This window comes from Canis lupus, chromosome 13 (genome assembly GCF_048164855.1).
Source record: "Canis lupus baileyi chromosome 13, mCanLup2.hap1, whole genome shotgun sequence".
Taxonomy (NCBI): domain Eukaryota; kingdom Metazoa; phylum Chordata; class Mammalia; order Carnivora; family Canidae; genus Canis; species Canis lupus.
In genome coordinates this window covers 12,480,849-12,502,970 of record NC_132850.1, presented here as the reverse complement: position 1 = coordinate 12,502,970, position 22,122 = coordinate 12,480,849, and the positions used below count along the sequence as shown (strand labels likewise).

Below are 22,122 nucleotides of genomic sequence, written 5' to 3'. Positions count from 1 at the left end.
TGGACCTAAGAGGGTATTATGCTGAGTGAAGTAAGTCAAACAATACTGCATGATCAATACTGCATGATTTCACTTCTTTGTGGAATCTAAAAAATAAAACAAATGAACAAACAAATATAAGCCCTATAACACTAAAGTACCATAGCTATATAGTTAGATCTGGGTTTAAATCCCAGCTCTGCCAAGTACTAGCATTATTACCTCCATTTATTGATCCATAAAATAAAAACAAACACAATTTACAGCAATTAATAAGTTTTAAGGAATATAGGTAAAGCATCAAGCATTGCACTGGATTCATAGGAGGTATTCAACAAATTAAAGGATTTATAATGTTACTGTTGTTACATTCATAACTTTATTGAGTACTATTAGTTGCACAGTTATGGTATTAATATCCTGTTTCAGTATGGCGATGATACTAATGTATTCTGAGATTATATACAATGGGAATCCTAATCCTATTGCAAATTCTACAGTATAAGCTGAATTTCAGCTAGCAACTCTTGAAAGCTATTGGCAAGGTATTTGTCAAATCCAATATGACACTACATGTTAACTAACTGGAATGTAAATGAAAACTTGTAATAAAAAAATAATAAAATAAAATCCCATATACCACCTGCTGACAAATTCAACCCTCTCTGTAGCTTCCCATTAGGAAGAATGCCAAAACAACAAGCTAGAAGTAAATGTCACAAGAAGTGTCAAAGCATACCTCTCAGAATCACTGAATATCAATAAGCCTAATTCCCAAGTACAGGGAAATGCCAGGAAAAAATGTGTTTCCTAAGGCTGGACTTACATAAGTTATGGGTAAAGTTATCATGAATTAAGAAAGACCATCCCTCAGGGAGATTGTCAAATATGAAGTAAAAGTATTATATAAACCTTTTAAGTATTATATAAACCTTTTATCCACTGATATTTTTCAAAAAAATCCCAAAACATGGGTAAATGTTTTCTGATTACAAGTATAACAACAAGGGCACTTGAGTGGCTCAGTGGTTGAACATCCGCCTTAGGCTTAGGTCGTGATCCTGCGGTCCTTGGGTCCTGGGACAAGTCTTGCATCAGGCTCCCAACAGGGAGCCTACTTCTCCCTCTGCGTCTCTGCCTCTCTCTGTGTCTCTCATGAATAAATAAAATATTTTTTAAAAAATAACAAGTATAACGGCAGATGACTAAATCCATGATTAAATAAAATAACCATATACCCTAAATCCCACCATGCAGTGAAAATATTTACTAAAATCTGAGGGAACCCTCTTCATATCTTTTTCTGTAAGTATTCATTTTTTCATGTGGTTGAAATTAAACTATATAGAGAGAATCACAGCCTTATTTCACTTGATTTTACATCCTATTGGTATTAGCTATCTACTGCTGCACAATAAATTAACTTAAAGCTTAGTAGCTTCAAACAACAAATATTTATTATCTCACAGCTTCTGTGAGTCTCTAGGACAAACCCTTTCCTACCTTGGATTTCTGCTGAGTGACAATATCTTTGACCTTCTTAGAAGCCCTATTCTTTCATCGAGAGGATTGGTGAAGCATACCCCGAAATTCTTTAGAAGGCCTTTTGTCTTTGGTCTTTCGTAGATCCCAACAAAGGATTTTATAGTCACATCATCAGTTTCACCTCTAGACTAAGTTTTTCTGAAAGCACCCTGGTATTTTTCTTTACCTGGAAAGATTAACTTTAGAACCATTTGTCATCTGAAAAGGCTGAGAATTTAAACCATCAAGTTCTGGCTCCCTCATGTTTAACAGTCCTTCTTTAGTTTCTCTCTCTATTCCCACATTTGGCTATAAGCAGCAAGAAGAAACCAAGCAGCCCCTCAGCATTCTGCATAGGAATGTCCTTAGCTACATCAACTCAGTTCTCTTAGTACATTTTCAACTTTCTACATAAATGCAGTGACAGTGTTGCTAAATGTTCCATCACTACATAACAAGAATCCTTTTCCTCCCATTTCCAATAAGACTTTTTTCACTTTCCTTTATGCTTTTGCCTAAAGCCTTATTAAATGTAGTCTTGTTTCTACAGTTTCCTCAGTTCTATGCAAGGTTTCACTGACTCTCTTCTTAAAGTACTGTGATAATGGAATAGAAAGGTGAAAGAGGTCCAGTCCAGCCTAAGTATAGAGGCCTTTTTGAACACTTAATTAGCACTCATAGAATCCAGTGGGAAAAGAGAAAGAAGTATCACATCATAAATTATAACCTAACCTAGATTCACCTTAATAAAGACTAAAACCAAGACCAGATAAAACCCTAAGAAGAAGAGTTTGAAGTTTGAGTCCTCTGTCAGGAGTCCCCCACAAGTCACCCCCAGGGTTAGTAGTTCAGAAGGACTCTGAGGACCCAGAATAAGTCATACTCTGAAAAGTATATTTTTGTACTAAAGAGACACAAATCAAAATTAGCAAAGAAAAAAGATACATGGGATGAGGCCTTCAGGAAATCAAGCACAAACTTCCAACAGTACTCTCCCTAGGACATCACACTAAACACATTTAATTTATCCACAAATTCATTACGACAATGGTAGGATTATCTACCATGGAAGCTTGCCTGAGCTTAGGAACCCAGATTTATTATGGTAGTCAGTCATTGAACCTCCAGACCACCAGAAGGAAAGCAGATATTCACCATAAATTAAAATTTTTATCTTCCTATATATATAAACTATCACAGTGTTCTGTACTAGCAACAAGCACGTAAAAAATTCTTAGCAGAACATTCCAACAGCATTCTAGGAACCAGCCAAAGGTCAGTCTTGAACTCTTTCTTGTCCAAGTTCCAACCTAGAGGACTGGCTTATCACATTGAACTTATATAAGCTTGTAAGTTTAACTAAGTTAATCTAAGTTCAAGGTCATAAAAATCAGTATCTAAACTGGAAACTAGATCAAAAATCATCTCTTAAGAGGATGAAAACAGAAACAAGAGCTTCTACAATAATATATATATATATATACTCAACGGAGACCAACACTGAGATGGCCCAGATTTTGGCTTTAGTAAACAAAGAAAATAGTATAAATATACTCAAATAGCTAAAGGAAAATATTTCAAAGAATGAAAGATATGGCTTCAGAGTGAACAGAGAGAAAATTAAATTGGAAATTGAGATCTATAAAAAGAACTGAACAGAAATCACAGAATTAAAACTTACAGTGCTGGAAATAAAAATTACACTGAATGGATTCAACAGCAGATTGAAAATTTCAGAATAAAGACACATTATTAAAAAATACCTGATCTAAAGAATGTAGAGAAATAATTTTCCTTAAATTAACAAGCTTCAGAGACCCATGGAAAAACAGCAAATATGCAATAGAAGTTCCAAAAAGAAAAGTGAATAAAAATATATAAGAAATAATATTTAAAGAAATAAGCCTTACATTTTTCCAAATTTGATGAAAAACAACAATTACAGATATAAGAAGCTCAATAAATCCCAAGTAGGATAAATAACACAAATACAAAAAGTCCAACCTAGACATATCATAGTCAAATTGCTTAAAACCAAACACAGAAAAAAATCTTAAAATCACAGAGAAGACATACTGTATACAGGAGATCAATAAAAAGGGTAACAAACAGTTGAATTCTCATCAGAAACAATGAATATTGTAAGACAATGAAATAATATCATTACTATTAAAAGAAAAAAACAAGGAAAGCTGGGTGGCTCAGTGGTTGAGTGTCTGCCTTTGGCTCAGATCGTGATCCGGGGTCCTGGGATCGAGTCCTGCAGGGGGCTCCACACAGAGAGCTTGCTTCTCCCTCTGCCTATGTCCCTGCTCTCTCTGTGTGTCTCTTATGAATAAATAAATAAAATCTAAAACAAAAAAAAAAAGAAAAAAACAAATCCTTTCAACCCAGAATTCTACATTAAATCAAAAACAAAAGTAAAGACAATTTCTTTTTTTATTAAGCTTTCAATTTTATTTTTTTTTTATAAATTTATTTTTTTATTGGTGTTCAATTTGCCAACATATAGAATAACACCCAGTGCTCATCCCGTCAAGTGCCCACCTCAGTGCCTGTCACCCAGTCACCCCACCCCCTGCTCACATCCCCTTCCACCACCCCTAGTTCCTTTCCTAGAGGTAGGAGTCTTTCATGTTCTGTCTCCCTTTTTGATATTTCCCACTTATTTTTTCTCCTTTCCCCTTTATTCCGTTTCACTATTTTTTATATTCCCCAAATGAATGAGACCATATAATGTTTGTCCTTCTCTGATTGACTTATTGACAATTTCACGTAAACAAAAGCTGAGTGAATTTAGTGCAATAAGATGCAGATTCACACTATAATATATACCAAAGGTTGTTTTGGGATTGACAGAAACTCAAATCACAGGGGGAAAAAAGCTGTACATAAACCTGGATCTACAGAGACGCCCAGATGGCTCAGCGGTTGAGCCTTTGGCTCAGGGCATGATCCCAGAGTCCTGGGATTGAGTCCCGCATTGGGCTCCCTGCATGAAGCCTGCTTCTTCCTCTGACTCTCTCTGGGTCTCTCATGAATAAATAATAAAAGCTTAAAATAAAAAATAAACTTGGATCTACAATAAAGAATGAGGAAAAGAAGAAATGGTAGATAATTTGTTATATATTTTTAAACTGTATTTTTATTTAATAATTTTCTTAAGCCTGAAGCCAAAATTTTAACATTGTAAACTGGAGATTATAATGCACAAAAATAAAATATATAACAAGAATACCCAAATATATAACAAGAATAGGGACCAGGCAGATGAATGGAGTCAGACTATTCTAAGATGTATAAAGTTTTAAAATGTGAAATGGGAAGTGTGAAGTATGAAGTATTGAGTGTGAAATGAGATGCAGGAAGTATGACACAGAAAATATGAAGTATAAAGTGGTACAAAAGGATGCATATCATTAGCCATAGAGCAATCACCATACATACATACATACATACATACATAAAAGAAGGTATAGGTAAAAAGCCAAAAGAAAAAATAAAATGGAATATATACATATACATACATACATGTTAAATAATTTTTACTATGAAATTAAGGAAAATTTCTTCCTTAGTTTACTTAAAATTTAGAAGCCCATTATAATTTTGACTAAAATCTTCTCCTTCAACATACTGTATTACTTTCCCAGAAATCAGATCGTGTTGTTCTCCGGCCTAAATCTCTTCAATAGTTTCCCAAAGCACATCAAATAAAACCAAAGCCTTTACTATAGCCCATGAGACACTGCATGATCTAGTCTTTATCTACCTTTAATTCATCTTTTACCACTCTTCACCTAATGTACTCTCTTCTTTTCAGTTCCTAGAACAAACATTATCTGCATCAAGACCTGTTTTCCTGCTGTCCCATTCCCTGCCCTCTCACTGATGTCTCTATCTTTCACATCTCAGTTTAATGCTTATCTCATCAGAGAAGTCTTTCCTATCCTAGAAGTTTTCATGAAATTCCTATCAATGAATTCTCTTTATTTCCTTCATAGCACTTCTCACAATATGCAATTATACATGAGTTTGTTCTTATTGACTCTCTCCCACCTGACTTGAACTCATGAAAAACAATAAACACGTCTTTTTTTGTTCATTCATGTATACCCCATGCTTAGCATTGTGTATGAAACAGAATGTACTCAATAACATATGTTAAATAAGATATATGTAAGTACCCACAAAAGGCTCCCAGTAAATTTTCTCTTTATAAAATGAGAACAAGCAATGATGATAAAATTTCCATGCCCAGTACCATCATGGATATACTCTCCTGGGTAATTTCATCATTTTTCTTCCTTTTTATACTATGCTGGTATCACATCTTAAAATAGCAAGAACATAGTCTGAAAGGATTCCCACTGGCTTCAGTACAGTCATGGTTATACATCAGCAATAACATTCATACATGTGTAATGAAAAAAAAATCTGCTCATTTATATTTATAATACAAAATACCTATTTAACATGGTTTCCTGATATAGAATAAGATATAGTAAAAATCAGCAACTATCAAAATTGAAAGTCTATAATTAGTGGTAACTGGAAAAATAAAAATCTACATGTTTAAGCCATGAGCAAAAACAGATTATATAGAAGAACAGAAGCATTTAAACTCTGAAGGGTAGCCACCAAAAGTAGTTTGTGGTAATGAAAAGAAACAGAAGAGTTTGGTCTCCTAATTATTATAAATCACTTATGGAAATGAATAGAAAATAACTAATAGGAAAAAAAAAAAGCTAAATGCTTGACACAACTCCACTGGCAAGCAATATATTTGGCCTTTATGTATTTGTTTGGTAAATGAATCTATTCCATCCTTCCTTACCCCAAGCTGTTATCATATTTCATCTTAACTATTAAAATACTCTCACTGGTCTCCAAGATGCAAGCTTTACCTAAACATGTATACCAAATCTCCACTGCCTCAATGCCAAACTTTCTGTTAAAAAGGAAAGAAGAATAGGATATAAATTCAATACGTATAGGCATAAAACAGATTTAAGCTCAAAGTCAAATTCTCTTCCAGTCTCCCAAACAGGGACAAATAACTTAATCTTACTGGACCCAAATTTCTCATTTGTTTTTGTTAATAATAATACTCATTTCATATGGCTATACTAAAAACAAAGTATTAGAGTATATATAACAGCCCTGAACAAAATAAGGCACTTAATCATTTTTTGTTGCATGAATGAACATCATTATAACAAGTAATGAAAGTCCATTACTCTCTACCTCTTTATTTTTAGAGCATTATCACCTGAAAATTTAAATAAATATATTTAAAATATGTATATTTTACATATTATACATTTATTGCATATTTAAATAATATCTATAGGCTAAAACATTTATATTACAATATTACATATTTATTTTTACAAACATATAATATGTTTATAGACTATTCCTCACACAAGAATATCAGGTCTCTGAGAGCAAGATCACTGTCAATTTTGGTGACAGCTATATTCTCACACACATAGCTGGTACTCAAAATTCCTAGCTTTAATTTCTTCAGATAATATACATAAACTACAGGAATTAAGTCTAAACAGATTATCATGACACAGAAAGTATTCTACCATTTAATACTAAATGGATTTCCAGCTTCTCTGACCACATTCCTCCATACCTGTCAGTCTTTGGGCATTCCAACGTAATCACTTGCTGTCTCAAACAAAACATGTTGAAAGGGTGTGTGGGTACCTCAGTGGGTTAAGCATCTGATTTCGGTTCAGATCATGATCTCAGGTTGCTGGGATGAGCTCCAAAGCGCCATGCTCAGCAAAGAGTCTACTTCTCCTGTCCCTCTTCCTCTGCCCCTCCACCTACTTGTGCACTCTCTCTCTCTTAAATAAATTTTAAAAATCTTTTAAAAATATATGTTGAAGAATCCCAAGAGAAAAGATACTGCCTAAATTAAAATGATGCTAACAGAACTGGAGAAAAATATACAGAATTCTGAAATACTTTGAAGGTAAAAATCAATGGAAGTTGTCGATGCATTAAACATCATGGGTGAGTAAATGGGAAGACTAAGTTGACTCCCATATTTCTGGGCTGAGAAATTGTGTGAACAAAAGAAAGATGAACTTGGAAGGATGAATTCAAGAGGAAAATCTACTTTGGAGCTCATTATTTTTGAGACGTCCATGGAAATTCAGGTAAAGCTGTCAGTCAGACCATAGTTAGTCAAGAAAGGAGGTCCAGATAGGAAATTTAAACTCAGGAATTATAAATAAGATGACAAAACAGAGACAAAGGAAAAAAGGGCCTAGAATCATGATCTGAGAAACTTAACTCTTATCATTTAAATATAGGAAGAGAATCCAATATAAGAGACTGAGAAGGAGCAATCTGTATGACTGAAGGAAAGAAAACCAGGAGAATGAATTATTGCAGAGGCCAGGTAAGAAGACTGATTCAAAAAGGAGATAAGAGTCCATGGTTTTGCAAGCTACTGAGGTTAATTTTTATGAAATTAACTTAGCCATAAACTTAGCCATAAAGTGGCCACTGATGATTTTGACAACAGTTTCAGTGAAGCAGTGAGAATGGGAAAAAGATTGGAATAAGTTGAAGAAAACTGGGAAGCAAGAGAGTGGAAACTGTGTGCCAGTGTTGGAAACATTCTGCTCCTTTAGAACACAGGCTCTGAGAAAAGATCAGAGCTATTAAAGTAAAAATATTGTCAATATTTTCCTAATTCATTAAAAAATTTTATGTACAGAATATTCTTATTTCTAAGTTTCTCTCATGGCATGAAAATGGAAACTGATTTAATTTAAATTACCCAAATTTCAAGGTTTTCCAACAAACAAGAGGAGAGAATTTATTTTATACAATAATTATCTGAATTTATATATGTAATCCATTTAAAATTCACATCACATCTTTGAGGTAAATATGATTTTCTCCATTTTAGGTGAGAAAATTATTTTCAAAGAGCTAGTAACTTGCTCAAGGTTACACAGTAGTTGGTTTTAAGAGAGCTAAGGATTCTAATCCTGATCAAGAAAGTATTAAAGTTTCTACCACACAGTTTTACAAAGTACCTGCAACCAATACTAAGGAATACGCTCATAGCATTTTTACTCACCTGTATTTTAACACTTCAGATTTTAAATATTCACATACAGATATGTCTTTCCTCAATGCCTAGTAAAAATCTTGATTATATAAATCATCTTATGTTTGTATGATTTTGCTCCTAACACAATGCAGGACTCATAATAGAAATTCAGTAAATATCTGGTGAAGCTAATGTTGAATAATAGAATATATATGAGAACTTCAATGGAGGATATCATCTATTATGCCAGGAGCATAAATATTAATTCACTCATGGCTATTTCATTTTAAGGTATATATCAGTACTGAGAATTCAATATAATTCACCAAATATTTGCTGGGCACTTGTTGCGGTAGGTATTGTACTAGATATTGAAAAGTAAAGGAAATGAATTCAGAAAATAATAAGGCAAAACCTCTGCCTTTCAGATGCTCATATAAAAAAAAAAAACAGGAAAACTTTTGAAACTCTAAAATATTATAAACAGATTGAGAAAAAGAAGAAAGACACTAGGACAAAGAATAATTTAAAAAGACTTCAATGGAATAGTAAATATTAAGTAGTCCTATAAACTGTCCCAAGCATAAGATTAAGGTGAGACTTTTTTTAAAAGATACAGAAATATCATCCTAAAGTATATGAGAATTTTCATTTAAATTTAAACCTCTTAAGTTTTCCTAAAAAATAAAAAAGGAAGACATTAACAATAGCAAGATAAAACATGTACCTAGATAAGAAGACCACTACAAAGTTGCTATTACTTCAAAAATAAATGTATAGTTTAATGTAATTCTAGCCAGAATGTCATTGGCATTTTTTAAATAAAATAACTCAAAAATTTATCTAGAAAGCTAGATAAATGAGAGGTATATAAAATCTCCAGAAGGGGAGAAAATATATTCCTAAAGTGGATCTGCAGAAGTTCTAATTTATTATTCCAGATTTTGGGCCCAAGAAGATGCATTTATTTAGTAATAGTCTTAGCTTATTCTGATTGAAGTCTAAGGGCAAAATTTATAAGCCACATGATATGATATGTGTGTGTGTGTGGGTAAGATATAATAAAGGAAGCATCACAAAAATCAGTAGTGAAGGCATGGATTATTCAGTAAGTAAGTGATGAAAATAGGTATTCAGAAAATTTTAAGTTAGAACCTCAGTTTACTACACTTACATAATTTTGGTAAGGATAAAAGAATTAAACATGCAGAACAAAACTATAAAAAGGCTAGGCTAGAAGCAAACTTAAGTAAATATTTTTTCAGATTTGGAAAGATTAACCACAAAATCAATGGTAGAAAATACAAAAAAATCTATCATATCTGACTACATAAAAATGTTAGCTCTCTCATGTAAAAAACATGATCATAAAACTCATATATATCAAGCCAAGAAAAACACTGGCCACAAAAATAAGGCTTAATATTCTTCCTTTTTTTAAGATTTATTTATTTATTTGAGAGGGAGCACTAGCAGGCAGGGCAGGGAGAGGGAGGGAGAATCTCAAGCAGACTTCACAGTGAGCACAGAGCCTGATGGTGAGACTCAATCTCATGACCCTGGAGTCACGACCCTGAGATCACAACCCTGAGATCATGACCTTAACCAAAACCAAAAGTCAGATATTTAATCATCTGTACCACTCATGTGCCCCAACTAAGGCTTAGTATTCTTAAACAATAAAGAAGTCACATATGCCACTGGAAAAATACCAAAACTCCAATAGAAAAATTACATGAACAGGCAATTCACAAAAACAGAAAACTGAATGTTCACAAATATGTGAAATGAGTTTAACCTTACCAATGATCAGAGAAATCCAAATTAAAACGAGATGCCATTTTTTGCCTATAAGAATAAGGAAAGGTTCCTACAGTGATTATTCTCAATACTGGTAAGTATAGAGTGACTTTCCCACACTTTGTTTTATAGAAGCTTAAATTGGTACAATCTTTCTGAAAAGCAATTAACAGCAGACATTAAGGGCTTCAAAAAAAGATTCAGATCCTTTGAAATTGTAATTCACTTCTAAGTACAGTATCCTCAGGAAATGAGGAGAAATGAAGACAAAAATTTATGTATAAGGACGTTATATGCATTATTCATAGTAGCAACTTTAACTACTAAATGTTCAACAATAGGGAAACCACTAAATAATTCCAATCACTGCATAATACTCTGTCACATGGGTTATTTAAATTACCTTTTTGAATATTTAAATGACTTTAAAAATGTTCATGGTATAATGGAAAGTGAAAAGCACAAAAAACATTTTTTACTCTTTACAAATAATCTCAACCACATCGTAAACAATTGTGTTTCTGAGTTTTTCTAGAAATCAAAAGAAATGCACAGGTTAACAATTTACTTCTACACGGTAAAATTATAGTTTTTAAATTACAGATTATCTTATTTGCTTCACTATATGTTCTACCCTTTCAAATAATGAGAACATATTACTATTTTAATATTTAAAAGTAACTTTCAAAGTTTAAATATTTCGCTTGTTCTTACATTATGCCCTTATCACATTCTGAGTTTGGGGAAAGAAAGTTCCTAAATTACCATTACCTAACCTTACCGTTAAAGTTGCACAAATTGATGACAGAACTGTAATAGTTTAAATATCAATTAGCTCTCTTCTTCTGACAGTATTTAAAATTTTTCTAAACATCAAAAGATTAATGTTTTTAGGAGCTAGGATTGTAGCTAGTATAATTGAAAGATTACATTAGTTATCTTGTGAGTCATTATCAAGACGTAAAACAGTAAATAAACATTTAATTACCGTTTAAAAACTGTCCTGTCCTGAAAAAAAAGAAAAGAGAGAAGAGAGAGGGAAGCAAACCATAAGAGACTCCTAAAGTTGGAGAACAAACTGAGGGTTGCTAAAGGGGCCTTGGGTGGTGGAAGGGCTAAATGAGTGATGGGCATTAAGGAGCACAATTGATGTAATGAGCACTGGGTGTTACATGCAAGTAATGAATCACTCAATTCTATTCCTGAAACCAAAATTACATTATGGGTTAATTAACTAGAATTTAAATAAAAATTTGGGGTGAAAAAAAAAGAAAAAAAAATTCCTGTCCCTCCCAATTCTTGGAGGTGCTCTTGATAAATAAAATGGCAAAATGCCATGTGTCCCAAGAAAGGCTAATAGAATCTAATATGTAATCAAATTAATTAGAAAATGGACCATAAAGGTTTAGTTGTACTTACATTATGGTATGAGGAGAAAAGGTATGTTATTTTACTCTTTAAAAATGAAAACCACAAAAAGAGCCTCCCAGGTCTCCTTAATGACTTAAGCAATGTAAAATGTCAAACAATGGTTGGCACCTTGTAGGTGCTCAACAAAAGTACACAGTGGTAGTACTAGTAAATAGTTATCTTTTATAGTGATACAAAATTATTCATTGCCAAAATACTTAATTTACTCTCCTAATATATGCATTTAAATTTCTCTACTTATATATGTCTTTAATATAATTTAAAATCTCAACCTAATGAATTTATTTTTACAAATAAAACATAATATTTCATTCTTATCATTTCCTGGTCTAGTTTGATTGTTGAAGAATGCAACTACAGAGCAAATGCTTCCTCTATAAGGCATCTATTCATCTGCTGGCTGATATATTAAACAGGTAAGTTCTTTTTATTTAACTTCTGATTACTTCCTTTATGTGGTTTAGACTGATAATTCATTATTGACATTTTGAATGCAACCAAAGAACATTTTACATGACAATTACAATATTATATTCAAAGGTCTTTGCACCAAATATTTGTCATTTCATTTTACAAACCCAGAAAGCATTTTACTTTATTTCAAGATTTCTAGCTTTTTTCTAAATTAAATGTTAATCTCCCACAGAAAATGCCAACAGATATTTAAATGTTTGGTTGCAGATAAAATGATAATTCATATTAATCCTTCAAAAGTATAGCTACTTATCTTTACTTTGGTAGCTAAGAAAATAAGAAAGTCAAAAAAATAGTTCTGAAAATGGATAATTCTCTAGTATATCATGTGCTCTCCATTAGCCTAAGGTAAAAAAAGATAGTTCTATGAAACAATGAATTTAGATTCTCAGAAAGGGTATAAAATGAATTACTGTATCAGTGGTGTAGCATGCATTGCAAATATCTCACTAAAGTTAATTTTCATTAAAAGCACCCTTTGGCCACACAGAGAGCTTTAAAATATATGACTTCCTTTGTCACTCTAATAATTAGCCCTGCTTCACGGTGGGAAAATAAAATGTGATCAGAAGCTATAGAAGCCAAGGTTATAAATCACATAGTGAAATCCATAGACTCAGCTTTGGGAAACTTTCTGAAATACATAAATCTCAGAACTGTAGTACAGTAGTTGAAATCCTCCCAAAGAAATCCTGTGCCTGAAATCAACATACCTGCCTGATGTACTTAATTTATGCCTATAGTCCAAGGTTCCATGAATACCTTTGTTTGGAAAGACAATTTTAGCACTAGTGCCAGGTCCACACAACAATCTGTTCTAGGGACCACACCTGACTCATCAATTTTTATATCTCACACTCTGGAAAGTCATATCTGAAAATAATACTAAAACCACAATAAATACAGTGGGAAACAAAATCATTCAGACTTAACTTCTATTATCCTTTTACTAGGGAATTTTAAGTGATGAGTAAGAAAGATTATCTAACTAATGTTTAGCAAGAATACAACACACAAAACATAATGTAAAGTCCTTTATACACACTACCTAATTTGATTCCCTAGAGGTATGTTTTAGATTACGGTCATAGTGCTCACTTCAGCAGCACATACACTGAAATCAGATTAGTCTCATAAAGCTGACAAAAAGAGTGGCTCCAAGAGGGTAAGCAATATGCCCGAGATCATTCAAATAAGTGTCAGAGATAGTTTTTAACCAAAGTCTGTCTGATTGACTACCTCTAAACACACTTATACTAGAATAAAGGTGGGTACATACTACAAATATAATAAATATTTTCAAATAAATGTGTGAGTTATATTAGATCTGCATAGAACATGTCTTAGTCTTCCCTTAAAGGATATCTTATTTATCTCTTTGCAGCAAATATTACTGAAGCCTATGCAAGATACTGTTAGTTAAGAGGGAACAGAGAATGAAGATGGTATAATAAGAGATATGATTTCTATCTTCAAGAAAACTATAATAAAACAAGGAAGACATGAGTATGAACAAGTAACAAAAGAAGAAAACATGAAATGAGATACATGTGAAACACTGAGAGGCAATTTTTTGTGGTACAAAAAACATGGGCTTCAGAGTCAAACTATAGATTTCAATTTTTCTACTTTGCCTCTGTTTCAGGAAGGACTTCTAATCCATCAGCTGGAATATGAAAGGATAAATAACATTTGCCATTCCTCATAAAGACATTTTTGATATTTTAATTTATAAGACACTTAATAAACACTTTGAGTGTTTTTTCATATTAATTAAACAGATCCTTATGAGAATTTGAAATCTTACTCCTAGGTTCACTACTTGCCAGCTATATGGTCTTCGGAAATTTATTCTACTTCTGTGAACTGTAGTTTCCTCATTTCTAAAATTAGGGTGAGAATGATGATGATGATATGTCACTGTGTAGTCTTCAACAACCACACATTGCTAATCTTTAATAATACTGTGCTGATAAGCCTTATATAGTTGAGGGTTTTTTAATTAAGTTAGAGTTTGGCAATTTACTTACAACTTGTCACAAAAGATACTCCAAATCTGAAACCATAAGTCTTTTATATTGAAGAATAATTTTAAAAGCATTCTTTGTTCTCTCATGAAAAACCATCAGTGTGCTAGGGTAAGTCTTTCTCTAAACATACTACACAATGAATGATATTGAAAAGAAAGAATAAGTAAATTATTTCCTTAAGTATATTCAATGTTTATTATGAAGTATAATTTACCTATATGCAAGTAACTCACACCATATTCAATTCATTACATTTATTATTTTAAAAACCACTGATAGTTTTATTAAACTACCAAAGACAGGAGGAGGAGGGGCAAGATGGCAGAAGAGCAGGGTCCCCAAGTCACCTGTCCCCACCAAATTACCTAGATAACCTTCAAATCATCCTGAAAATCTACGAATTCGGTCTGAGATTTAAAGAGAGAACAGCTGGAATGCTACAGTGAGAAGAGTTCGCGCTTCTATCAAGGTAGGAAGACGGGGAAAAAGAAAGAGACAAAAGGCCTCCAAGGGGGGAGGGGCCCTGCGAGGAGCGGGGCTAAGGCTGGGGCGAGTGTCCCCAGGACAGGAGAGCCCCGTCCCGGAGAAGCAGGAACTGCACCAACCTTCCCGGGCGGAAAGGGGCTCGCAGGGAGTTGGAGCAGGACCCAGGAGGGCAGGGATGCCTTCGGGCTCCCTGAGACACTGACAGACACTTGCGACCCGGGAGAGTGCGCCGAGCTCCCTAAGGGCTGCAGCGCGCACAGCGGGACCCCGAGCAGCTCGGGGGCTCGGGCGGTGGCTCCACGGAGGGGGCTGCGGGGTGGGAGCAGCTCGGAGGGGCTCGGGCAGAGGAAGAGGCTCCGTGCGGAGGGGGCTGTGCGGTTCCAGGAGCAGCTCGGAGGGGCACGGGCGGTGGCTCCACGGAGGGGGCTGCGCGGCCGGGAGCGTGAATCCAACAGCGCAGGCCCCGGAGCACAGGGAGCCCGGTCACAGCCCAGGATCGGGCCTCCCCCGGGACAGGCAGAGGCCGGGAGGGCCCAGGACAGCAAAGACGCTCCTGCCCGGAGCTGAGCAGATCAGCGGCCCCGCCCCGGAGCATCCAGGCCCTGCAGACGGAGAGCTCCGGAGTTACTGCGGGGGCTGACTCCAGGGCTCCAGAGCTGGCCGCCGCCACTGTGGTTGATCCTCCTGGGGCCTCACGGGGTAAACAACCCCCACTGAGCCCTGCACCAGGCAGGGGCAGAGCATCTCCCCCAAGTGCTAACACCTGAAAATCAGCACAGCAGGCCCCTCCCCCAGAAGACCAGCTAGACGGACAAGTTCCAAGGGAAGTCAAGGGACTTAAAGTATACAGAATCAGAAGATACTCCCCCGTGGCTTTTTGTTTGTTTGGTTTGTTTTTTTTGTTTGTTTGTTTTTTTGTTGTTGTTTTTTGTTTTTTTTTTTTTTTGCTTTTTGATTTGTTTGCTTCCCCCACCCTTTTTTTCTTTTCTTTTTCCTTTCTTTCTTTTTCTCTTTTTCTTCTCTTTTTTTCTTTTTTCTTCCTTTTTTCTTTCTTTTTTTTCTCTTTTCTTTCCTTCTTTCTCGCCTCTCTTTTTCTCCTTTTCCCAATACAACATGTTCTTGGCCATTCTGCACTGAGCAAAATGACTAGAAGGAAAACCTCACCTCAAAAGAAAGAATCAGAAACAGTCCTCTCTCCCACAGAGTTACAAAATCTGGATTACAATTCAATGTCAGAAAGCCAATTCAGAAGCACTATTATACAGCTACTGGTGGCTCTAGAAAAAAGCATAAAGGACTCAAGAGACTTCATGACTGCAGAATTTAGATCCAATCAGGCAGAAATAAAAAATCAATTGAATGAGATGCAATCCAAACTAGAAGTCCTAACGACGAGGGTTAACGAGGTGGAAGAACGAGTGAGTGACAGAGAAGACAAGTTGATGGCAAAGAGGGAAACTGAGGAAAAAAGAGACAAACAATTAAAAGACAATGAAGATAGATTAAGGGAAATAAACGACCGCCTGAGGAAGAAAAACCTACGTTTAATTGGGGTTGCCGAGGGCGCCAAAAGGGACAGAGGGCCAGAATATGTATTTGAACAAATCATAGCTGAAAACTTTCCTAATCTGGGAAGGGAAACAGGCATTCAGATCCAGGAAATAGAGAGATCCCCCCCTAAAATCAATAAAAACCATTCAACACCTCAACATTTAAGAGTGAAGCTTGCAAATTCCAAAGATAAAGAGAAGATCCTTAAAGCAGCAAGAGACAAGAAATCTCTGACTTTTATGAGTATTAGGTTAACAGCAGACCTCTCCACAGAGACCTGGTAGGCCAGAAAGGGCTGGCAGGATATATTCAGGGTCCTAAATGAGAAGAACATGCAACCAAGAATACTTTATCCAGCAAGGCTCTCATTCAAAATGGAAGGAGACATAAAGAGCTTCCAAGACAGGCAGGTACTGAAAGAATATGTGACCTCAAAGAATATGTGACCTCCAAACCAGCTCTGCAAGAAATTTTAAGGAGGACTCTTAAAATTCCCCTTTAAGAAGAAGTTCAGTGGAACAATCCACAAAAACAAGGTCTGAATAGATATCATGATAACACTAAACTCATATCTGTCGATAGTAACTCTGAACGTGAACGGGCTTAATGACCCCATCCAAAGGCGCTGGGTTTCAGACTGGATAAAAAAGCAGGACCCATCTATTTGCTGTCTACAAGAGACTCATTTTAGACAGAAGGACACCTACAACCTGAAAATAAAAGCCTGGAGAACCATTTACCATTCAAATGGTCCTCAAAAGAAAGCAGGGGTAGCCATCCTTATATCAGATAAACTAAAATTTACCCCAAAGACTGTAGTGAGAGATGAAGAGGGACACTATATCATACTTAAAGGATCTATCCAACAAGAGGACTTAACAATCCTCAATATATATACCCCGAATGTGGGAGCTGCCAAATGTTTAAATCAATTAATAACCAAAATGAAGAAATACTTAAATAATAATACACTTATACTTGGTGACTTCAATCTAGCTCTTTCTATACTTGATAGGTCTTCTAAGCACAACATATCCAAAGAAACGAGAGCTTTAAATGATATACTGGACCAGATGGATTTCACAGATATCTACAGAACTTTACATCCAAACTCAACTGAATACACATTCTTCTCAAGTGCACATGGAACTTTCTCCAGAATAGACCACATACTGGGTCACAAATCAGGTCTGAACCAATACCAAAAGACTGGGATCGTCCCCTGCATATTCTCAGACCATAATGCCTTGAAATTAGAACTAAATCACAACAAGAAGTTTGGAAGGACCTCAAACACGCAGAGGTTAAGGACCATCCTGCTAAAAGATGAAAGGGTCAACCAGGAAATTAAGGAAGAATTAAAAAGATTCATGGAAACTAATGAGAATGAAGATACAACTGTTCAAAATCTTTGGGATGCAGCAAAAGCAGTCCTAAGGGAGAAATACATCGCAATACAAGCATCCATTCAAAAACTGGAAAGAGCTCAAATACAAAAGCTAACCTTACACATAAAGGAGCTAGAGAAAAAACAGCACATAGATCCTACACCCAGCAGAAGAAGAGAGTTAATAAAGATTCGAGCAGAACTCAATGAAATCGAGACCAGAAGAACTGTGGAACAGATCAACAAAACCAGGAGTTGGTTCTTTGAAAGAATTAATAAGAAAGATAAACCATTAGCCAGCCTTATTAAAAAGAAGAGAGAGAAGACTCAAATTAATAAAATCATGAATGAGAAAGGAGAGATCACTACCAACACCAAGGAAATACAAACGATTTTAAAAACATATTATGAACAGCTATACGCCAATAAATTAGGCAATCTAGAAGAAATGGACGCATTCCTGAAAAGCCACAAACTACCAAAACTGGAACAGGAAGAAATAGAAAACCTTAACAGGCCAATAACCAGGGAGGAAATTGAAGCAGTCATCAAAAACCGCCCAAGACACAAAAGTCCAGGGCCATATGGCTTCCCAGGGGAATTCTATCAAACATTTAAAGAAGAAACCATACCTATTCTACTAAAGCTGTTTGGAAAGATAGAAAGAGATGGAGTACTTACAAATTTGTTCTATGAGGCCAGCATCACCTTCAGCCATTACTTCAGCCATTACTCAGCCATTAGAAATGACAAATACCCACCATTTGCTTCAACGTGGATGGAACTGGAGGGTATTATGCTGAGTTAAGTAAGTCAATCAGAGAAGAACAAACATTATATGTTCTCATTCATTTGGGGAATATAAATAATAGTGAAAGGGAATAGAAGTGAAGGGAGAAGAAATGTGTGGGAAATATCAGAAAGGGAGACAGAAAATAAAGACTCCTAACTCTGGGAAACAAACTAGGGGTGGTGGAAGGGGAGGAGGGCGGGGGGTGGGGTGAATGGGTGACAGGCACTGAGGGGAGCACTTGACGGGATGAGCACTGGGTGTTATTCTGTATGTTGGTAAACTGAACACCAATAAAAAATAAATTATTAAAAAAATTTTTTTAAATAAAATAAAATAAACTACCAAAGACTGAATTTACTGAGTGACTCATAAAATTGGATCCCACCTTATTCATTAATTGCAGTGTTGGACTAACTAGAGTAACTCTTTTGTCTGCATGCATGGAGACAACATAATTGTTATTTTGATTTCCTATTATTATTATTATGCATCATGGATAATGAATTCTTTTAGGGTAAAAGATAAATAATTTGCATTTTCATGAATCAGCATTTGTATTCCCTGTTAAGATTAGAATCTATCAATACATTCAGCAAATAAATTAAACAATTTGAAAATCACAGTTTTCACACATTACATTTGTTTTTAGGATGATGAAGTCAACCCTTAAATTAATGTATACATACCAAACCACAACAAAACTCTGTGGTTTAAACAACAGCATCTATTATTTCCTCCAATTTTATGGGTTGGCTAGTGGTTCATCCAGGCTCACTCTTAATGAATAGGAGTCTAAAGTACAAAAAATCTATACTAGAGATATAAATCAATGTATAGATAATATTTAGTCAAGTTATCTGTATTCCAGTGTTTAGAAGGTAAAGAAACGAAGTGTAGCCATCAATGTATGCCACTGTGGGGAGTGGGAAGGGGGAGGCTAGGGAGTTGGTATGTATCTTTGAAGCTAGAAAAAGAAATGTCTAAGAGAAAAGAATGGGAATAGTCCAAATGGGTCAAATCCTAATAACAGAACCATGAGAATAGAAAATGAGATCTGACAAATTGCTGTTTGGAAGTCATTAATGACCTTGAGAAGGGCAATCTGGAGAGAGAGGTATGGTTCATGAAAGCCTGCCTGAATGGGCTAGAACTAGAGACAGACAACTCTTTCAAAAAAATATTTTTTCTATAAAAGGAGAAAAAGTAGTTGATTGAGTTGTGGAGCAAAATTCAGGGTTTGTTTGTTTTTTTTTTGTTTTTTTTTTTTTTTTAAATTCCAGGTAACATAAAATGTATTACTTTCAGGTGTATAATTTAGTGATTCAATAATTCCAAACATCACCTGGTGATCATCATGATAACTGTGTTCCTTACTCCTTATCACCTATTTAACACATATCACCACCCACCTCTCCTCTGGCAACTGTCAGAGTTAAGAGCTATTCCTTGGTTTCTCTCTTTTTCCATATGATCACTTGTTTTGTTTCTTAAATTTCACACATGAGTGAAATCATATGGTATTTGTCTTTCTCTGACTGACTTATTTGGCTTAGCATTACACTCTCTAGCTCCATCTATGTAGGCACAAATGTTAAGATTTTGTTCTTTTCTTTGGCTGAATAATATTCCATATACCATATCTTCTCTATCCATTCATCAGTTGATGGATACATGAGCTGCTTCCATAATTTGGCTATTGTAGATAATGCTGCTATAAACAGAGGGGTGTGTATATCCCTTTGAATTGGTGATTTTATGTTCTTTGGGTAAATACCCATTACTGCAAATACTGGGTCCTAGAGTAGTTCTACTTTTTTGAGGAGTCTCCATACTGTTTTCCACAGTGGCTGTACCAGTTTGCACTCCTGCCAATGGTGCATGAGGATTCCTATTTCTCCATATCATCATCAAAACTTGTTTATTATATTGTTGACTTTAGCCTATTCCAAAAGGTGTGAGGTGATATCTCATTGTGGTTTTGATTTGCATTTCCCAGATGATGACTGATACTGAGCACCTTTACATGTGGGTGTGTTGCCATCTGTATGTCTTCCTTGAAGAAATGTCTGTTCATCTTATCATTTTTTAATTATTTGTTTTTTGGGTGTTGAGTTGCATACGTTCTTTATATATTTTGGATACTAACCCTTTATCAGGGCTATCAGGGAAGATATCACAGATATCTTCGCTTAGTCCATACAAATGTTGGTTTTCTTATTGTTTCCTTCACTGTGCACAAGCTTTTTGCTTCTGTTTCCCTTGCTTCAGGGGACCTATTCAGAAAGAAACTTGCTATGGATGATATCAGAGAAATACTGCCTGTGCTCTCTTCCAGGATTTTTGTGGTTTCAGGTCTCACATTTAGGTCTTTAAACCATTCTAAATTTATTTTTGTGTATGGTGTAAGAAAGTAGTTCAGTTTTGTTCTTTGCATATTGCTGTCAAGTTCTCCCAATACTATCTGTTGAAGATGCTGTCTCTTTCCCATTGAATATTCTTTCCTGCTTGGTCAAAGATTAATTGACCATATAATTGTGGGCTCATGTCTGCATTTTCTACTCCGTTTCATTGACCTGTGTGTCTTTTGTAGTGCCAGTACCATATCGTTCTGAACAATACAGTTTGTAATATGACCTAAAATCTGGAATTGTGATGCCTCCAGATTTACTTTTGTTTTCAAAAACTGCCTTGGCTATTCAAGATCTTTTGTGTTCCTTACAAATTTTAAAATTGTTTGTTCTAGTTCTGTGAAAAATGCTGTTGGTATTTTGATAGGGATTTTATTAAATGTGTAGGCTGCTTTGAGTAGTATAGACATTTTGTTCTTCCAATCCATGAACCTGGAATGCTTTACTATTTCTTTATGTCATCTTCAATTTCTTTTATCAATGTTTTATAGTTTTCACAGTACAGGTATTTCACCTATTTTGTTATTTTTTTAAATAATAAATTTATTTTTTATTGGTGTTCAATTTACCAACATACAGAATAACACCCGGTGCTCATCCCGTCAAGTGCCCCCTCAGTGCCCATCACCCATTCACTCCCCGCCCTCCTCCCCTTCCACCACCCCTAGTTCGTTTCCCAGAGTTAGGAGTCTTTATGTTCTGTCTCCCTTTCTGATATTTCCTACCCATTTCTTCTCCCTTCCCTTCTATTCCCTTTCACTATTATTTATATTCCCCAAATGAATGAGAACATATAATGTTTGTCCTTCTCCAATTGACTCATTTCACTCAGCATAATACCCTCCATCTTCTTAGGTATGTTATTATTTTTGGTGCAATAGTAAATGGGATGGTTTTGGGGTGTTGTTTTTTGTGGGGTTTATTTGAGAGAGAACAGGGATTGGGAGGGGCAAAGGGAGAGAGAGAATCTTAAACAGGTTCCACGACCAGTGCAAAGACTGATGTAGACTCAATCTCACAACCCTGAGATCATGACCTGAGTTGAAATCTAGAGTTTGACACTTAACCTACTGTGCCACCCAGGTACCCCTAAATGGGATGGTTTTCTTAGTTTCTCTCTCTGCTACTTCATTATTGGTGAATAGAAATGCAGCAGATTTCTGTACATTGAT

The 22,122-nt window shown here is 35.3% G+C and overlaps 1 protein-coding gene and 1 long non-coding RNA gene across 10 annotated transcripts in view; one reads left to right on the top strand and one right to left on the bottom strand.

The window, feature by feature from the left end:
* The window catches only part of LOC140602551 (BEN domain-containing protein 5), a 1,370,322-nt gene that overhangs the window by 1,167,223 nt on the left and 180,977 nt on the right, over positions 1-22,122 (bottom strand). The window lies entirely within an intron of this gene.
* On the top strand, positions 2,504-14,081 carry LOC140602133 (uncharacterized). Of its 2 annotated transcripts, none has more exons than XR_012005125.1 (4): positions 2,504-2,778; positions 7,839-7,927; positions 12,155-12,237; positions 13,680-14,081. It is a non-coding gene; the product is annotated as an uncharacterized lncRNA (long non-coding RNA). The 2 variants fall into 2 exon arrangements; XR_012005124.1 differs by having other exon boundaries at positions 2,772-2,852.